Raw genomic sequence first — 6,206 nt, 5'->3', positions numbered from 1 at the left:
AGTGACAGTGGGAATAAGTATTCAATTATGCTGAACAGGAAACATTACAAAACAGAACAGAAGTGCATTCCTGTGGTGCATTTGTTGAATTTGCATCAGGAGTAAAGTAAACAGCAGCAACAAAAACACTGTAGAATTTCTGCGCATAATAAAATGGCCGACATCTTTAATATAAAATAATTGACATTGACAATTGAGGGAAACATTGTCCATCAACTTTGACTATATCTGAGCACCAATCATTGATGTACACACTTTTTTGGCTTGTGAGCTACTTTTAAAATGACCAGATCCAAGTGATCTACCCGTATTAAAAAAGGCTGCGACGGCGGGGGGGGGGCTCTGACTGTAGGTGTGTTTGCTCGTGTGTGTGAGCGAAACAGACGGGAGGAGGGAATGAATTTCACGGGGCGCAAGGTTCCGTTGGGGGAATATCTTCTTTTTTTTTTTAACGGTGCGCGATCTACCTGCACTACACTCGGCTCAGAAAATATCTTGAACCCAAAGCCACAGACGGGCAGGGAAGATAGTCTCAGTACTCAGTTCAAAAAGGCATGCAAGGATCAAAACCAGGAAGAAAGTCAGAGCAGGGGTAAGACATATAAGTATATACAGTATATGTCCTGCGAGACTAATCGGGACATGGTGCGCAGGTGAGTCAGGCAGAGATGGTCAGGTTAGGAGAACATAGTATATGACAGGTCAACACAGAGCAGCTCAGTCATTGGATGCTGGGATCTGCCTGAAATTTGAATTATGAACCAAATGGATTGAAAGTGTGAACTGCATCTTGGGCTTCAGTGCAGACTCAGAAGAAGTCTGTGTATCTACATTTTTAAAGTCAGTTTTCCCCTTTATTCATTCTTAAAGTTTCTTGAAGAATTGCTTTAATTATTTAATTCATTAATTATGCCTAGATACGTATTGTATTACCCTGTTGCTGTCTATATAATGCCAAAGTCACACTCCATAGTGTTTTTGTCTTTTGAGATGGTTTGGGTTCTTGGGTCTAAAGCAGAGGATGCAACACAGAGGAGAGGTATCACAATGATTAAATAAAGATTTTAAAATGTGTCAAATCTGTGTGACATTTTCTGACTAAAGCCTCATTTAGACTGGATTGATGTCTCGGGGACGAGGGGTAATTGTAAAATGACCTTTCCTGGTTCGGGATTTAGGAAGTTCTTTAGATAAAAAGGTTCACTGAACAATTTGCTTTCTACAATTTATTTCCATTTAAAAAAAGACAGTTTCGCTTTTAGGGACTTAATGAGGTAATTATTAATAATAATAATAATAATAAAAATAATACATTTCATTATATCAGACGAGCAGGAGAGTTCTGGATGTACTGGAACTTATTTAGGATTGAGGATGATGTGGCATAAAGAATGCTGTTTCAGATTCTGGATGTGATGAAGGAATGGATCAAAGTGTGTGCAGCGGAGAAGCAGAGTGATGGGCGGAGACGAGCTGAGTTGTTAAGGTGGAAAAAGGCAGTTCTGGTAATCTGATTGATGTGTGGTTGCCATGTCATATGGGTGATAAGTAAGTAAGGGTGTAAGTATGTGATGTTAAAAGAGAAAAACATTTTTGCTGCCTGGTCAAGTGAAAAGGGTGGAGGTGCAGAGAAAACCTGCAAAGAATACAACCCTCAGTCTTGTTATGATGGCAGATATTTGTATAGAAGTAGAGTAAAGCAACAGCAATGAAAATAATGTCATAACCAGTTAGCTATCGCCACGATGCATACATCCACACACACCACACCATTCAATCTCTGCATTCATGCAGAATGGCCCAAGTCACACTCCAGTCACATTTTCCATTCATCATTTGGGGTTTTGCTAAAAAGAAAGGCACCATTTTCTGTAAATCTAAGTGTGCTTACTTGAAATGGAAATTGCAATGATGTTGAATGGGAGTTGCAGTTTCAGTTGAAGCACTTAAACGCACCCTGTGGAGTGTTTGACCTCTAGCAGCGCTCTGTTGTGTTTGGATCGTGCACGAGCACAAGGACACCAATGCATGATGGAGATTATGTGGGCAACAAGATAAACAGTCCTGCTGCTGTTTTTTACTCATGAGCAGCTGGTAGAAGAAATACTGTAATGTTAATACATAATGAACAAACTTCATAGTGACTCAAGTGAGATTAGTTCTGATTTATGAACTGTAAATAAATTATGTACATTTTTATTCTGGCCTCACCCACATGGTTAGCACAGAGGTAGAATATTGCTAAGCCTCCCCAACTCCACCTTTGCATCCACCCATCCAGCCATGCATTCTCTGCACCTGCTCATCCTGTTCAGGGTTGTGGGGAACTGGAGTTTCTCCCAGCATGCATGAGCAGTGGGTTTTTTCTTGTGGCTGTTTTCCTGCCTCAGCTATTTGATAAATGTATAGGAAAATGATCCCCGAGTGCTAAATGTAATTAACAAAAGAGAAAATGATGGCCCAAACTGTGGGCAACAAGCAATTAAACACAGAATTACAACATTATTGATTAAAGCAGTCAACTTTATACAATATAAGCTGTTCCACACATCCTGTGGTCTGGTTAATCATAAATCAAAGCTGTATTTCTATCCTCTATAAATTCTCTCTCATAAAGAAGTTTCTTCATTATATCGGAGGTGAAGCACGGTGATTTATAATTAAGGGCCAGTATCTCAGTGCTGGTCTAACCTGACTCCACATCCAGTCTCTCAGACTTACCAGGAAGACAGCACATGCTGCTACATCGGGTCATGTTTTTTAGATGTTCTAATCAGTGGGGATTTATAATCTTTTAACCTGCCGCTTCAGCAAACTGAAGGGACAAGAAAAGAAGCAGAAAAAAAATGTGAGAATGTTGTTGAGTCTGCAGCTTGTTGGCTGCCAGCTTCAGGCTCCTTTTGTATTATTAGCTATTAATCCAACATTCTCTGTCAGTGTGGTTAGTCCTGAGGCCTGCTGGCACCACCGCATTTTCACCTTTTCATGGAGAGGGCCTATGAAATATAGATTACTGCTGTGGGCTTCACACAGAGGCCTGGCCTCTGTTGCTGCATGGCCAAGCAGGGAGGAAGACACTGCCTGTGATTTGGAACAAAGCAACACAGTGTTCAGCCAACACTGTCTCACAATTCAGTGACATTTATTAAAACTCTGAAAGACAATGACATGAAAATTATGTTCCTTCAAAATGGAAGAAGGGAGAGACATTCCCACACACTGTCACATATGTTCTGGTGAAATGATTATCTTAGTTACCCCCCCCCCCCCCCCCCCCCCCCATGTCTCTCACAATCAATGTCAATGTTGGAATGAGAAGATTAAATGAAACTGATTTAGTTTTCATTTGTGTGTGTATGTATGACAAAATAAAAAAACAAGCCTTTGATATTATTAAAGAGTTAGGGTTTCACTGCCCTCTAAGAGTTGAACGTTTGAATTCTGTCTTACCTCAAACCACACCGGTGAGATGAGAAGTGTGCTCACACCCAACAGTGATGTCACTGGGTCCTGCAGTACACTTTACATCACTGCAGCGAGGTGAGAAGTTAAACCACTGGAGGCTCGCAAAGAAAAACCCGCTTCCCATTTCCCCTCATCAGTCCAGCACAATATACAATATATACCGGGTCATTTCCACGAGTACTCAGCCAGATGGTCTCCACTCTCCAGCATTTCTCCCTGCCTGTTCTGATCCTGCCTGCCTGATTCCCGGATGGATGATACTTTGCCTGCCCCTTGTCAGGTTAAGTTAGCCTTTTCTGACTCCTGCTTTTGTCTGCTTCTTTGTTGGAATCAGCCTCTACAATACTTTCACTGCATTGACTGCGTCTGTCATGCATTTGGGTTCCCATGTGTTGCTGAACTACCAGCATTACACACACAGTACAATGTGCAACCTACACTTAAAAAGGAAATGCAATCCTAATTTCTAGTTTTCCAATGAAAATTGTTTTTTCATTTTTTCATCATGATTTCCATAATGAAAATTATGTTGATTTTGTAAAACATGGGCATTTTTTTAGTATATTTTTTTCCCTTAATGTAAAAACACACCATAAGAATGCCAACACATCACAGAAAGGGTGTGACAATGTGAAAAATCGAAAAGTAAATTTGACATTCAATTTTGTTTTCATTAAGTTACTCTTATTATGCCCCTCTTCATCCAGACAGAGGTTCAGAGCCAAAATTAGAAATAAAGTAGCAGAACAAAGAGATTTTGAGTAACAAGGTCCTTTTTCAGAGTGAATACTCCTGTTCACTCATGCAAATATAGCAGTAGACCGGAAGGTCGTCGGTTCAATCCGTGGACCAGCAGGATACATTTGGGTGGGGAAAGTGAGCGATCGGCCTGCCTCATTAGCACCTCTGAAGTGCCCTTGAGCAAGGCCCTTAAGCCCAACCGCTCCAGTGGAGCTGCTCACTTCGACATGGCTCTTGTGTGCAAATGTGTGTCTGTGTGCATTTAATCTCTACCCGGCCACATGTACACTTGTACCTCAAATTTACATCAATAAAAGGGTCATTCCAGAATTGGAGGTCATTTCATGTCCCACATATAGAAAATCTAATAATCCATGCCCAAAAAGATAAACCATGCACTTATTGTGTTAAATATACTTGTCTTGAGACAAGGTTTTTTTAAATATCAAACACCCTAAAAACACCCCTAAAATAGCATTTTTCTCTTGTCCCAGCTTCTTGGTGACCAACTTGCATGTAAAATATAACATTTAATACAGGGTTTTTATTTACTTTTTTTGGTATTATTATATTGATATATGTCTCTTGTAATGGTCAAATCCTTTTTTTAAATCATAAACATATTTTAAATAACAGTAATTTTACACTGAAATTGTGTCCCACAACATGCGTGCTACCCTGTTACCAAAACCTTTTTAGCTTGGCAGAGGAATTGAAAAAACTGTCAGTCACATGACACAGAGGAAATTACATCAGCAAGTCATGTGCTACTACCATGGGTAGACCAAAGGTAAGTCCTCCCTTTTATTTTTAATATATTTCCAATCTTTTCACTCTTGATGGAGTGTGGCACTCACCAAACGCAACCTTGTTACTCACATTATGAGACTAAAATAAATACATTTCAAACATATCTTTCTTTAGTTAGATATCTAAGTGTGTCCATTCATTGACAGTAGCATTACATTGTGCAGCTAGCATTCATTCCTGAGGTAAAAGCTCAAATTAGCATTGATTTGGAACCCTGTTACTTGCAACCCTGTTACTATAATTAGAGTAACAGGGTTGACATACAGTAACAGGGTTGCATTTCCTTCAGTTTACTCTATTATTTATAGTAAAATGTCATGTGTTTGTATAATTTAGCATAATATAATGTATTAAATATATTACTGTATTTTCCATCTATCCATCGTCTACCGCTTATCCGGGGTTGGGTCGTGGGGACAGCAGCTACAGCAGCTACAGTAGGGAACCCCAAACCCTTTTTCCAGGCCACATCCGCCAGCTACGACTGGGGGATCCAGAGGCGTTCCCAGGCCAGTGAGGAGATATAATCTCTCCACCGAGTCCTAGGTCTTGCCCGGGGTCTCCTCCCAGCTGGCCGTGCCTGGAACACCTTCCTAGGGAGGCGTCCAGGTGGCATCCTTACTAGATGACCGAACCACCTCAACTGACTCCTTTCAACGCAAAGGAGCAGCGGCTCTACTCCGAGTCTCTCCCGGATGGCTGAGCTTCTCACCCTATCTCTAAGGGAGATGCCAGCCTGAGAAAACCCATTTCGGCCGCTTGTACCCGCAATCTCGTTCTTTCGGTCATGACCCAGCCTTCATGACCATAGGTGAAGGTAGGAATGAAAATCGCCCGTTAGATCGAGAGCTTTGCCTTCAGGCTCAGCTCTCTTTTCGTGGTGCAGTAGGTAAAGCGAATGCAATACCGCCCCCGCTGCACCGATTCTCCGGCCGATCTCTCGCTCCATTTTGCCCTCACTCGCGAACAAGACCCCGAGGTACTTGAACTCCTTCACTTGGGGTAAGGGCTCATTCCCTACCCGGAGTAGGCAATCCACTGGTTTTGTGCTGAGAGCCATAGCCTCAGATTTGGAGGTGCTGATCCTCATCCCAACTGCTTCACACTCGGCTGCAAACCGATCCAGTGACTGCTGAAGGTCACAGAGCGATGATGCCATCAGGACCACATCATCTGCAAAGAGCAGCGAT

Source organism: Cottoperca gobio, chromosome 10 (assembly GCF_900634415.1).
Source record: "Cottoperca gobio chromosome 10, fCotGob3.1, whole genome shotgun sequence".
Lineage (NCBI taxonomy): Eukaryota > Metazoa > Chordata > Actinopteri > Perciformes > Bovichtidae > Cottoperca > Cottoperca gobio.
Note: the sequence above shows the minus strand (reverse complement) of the source record.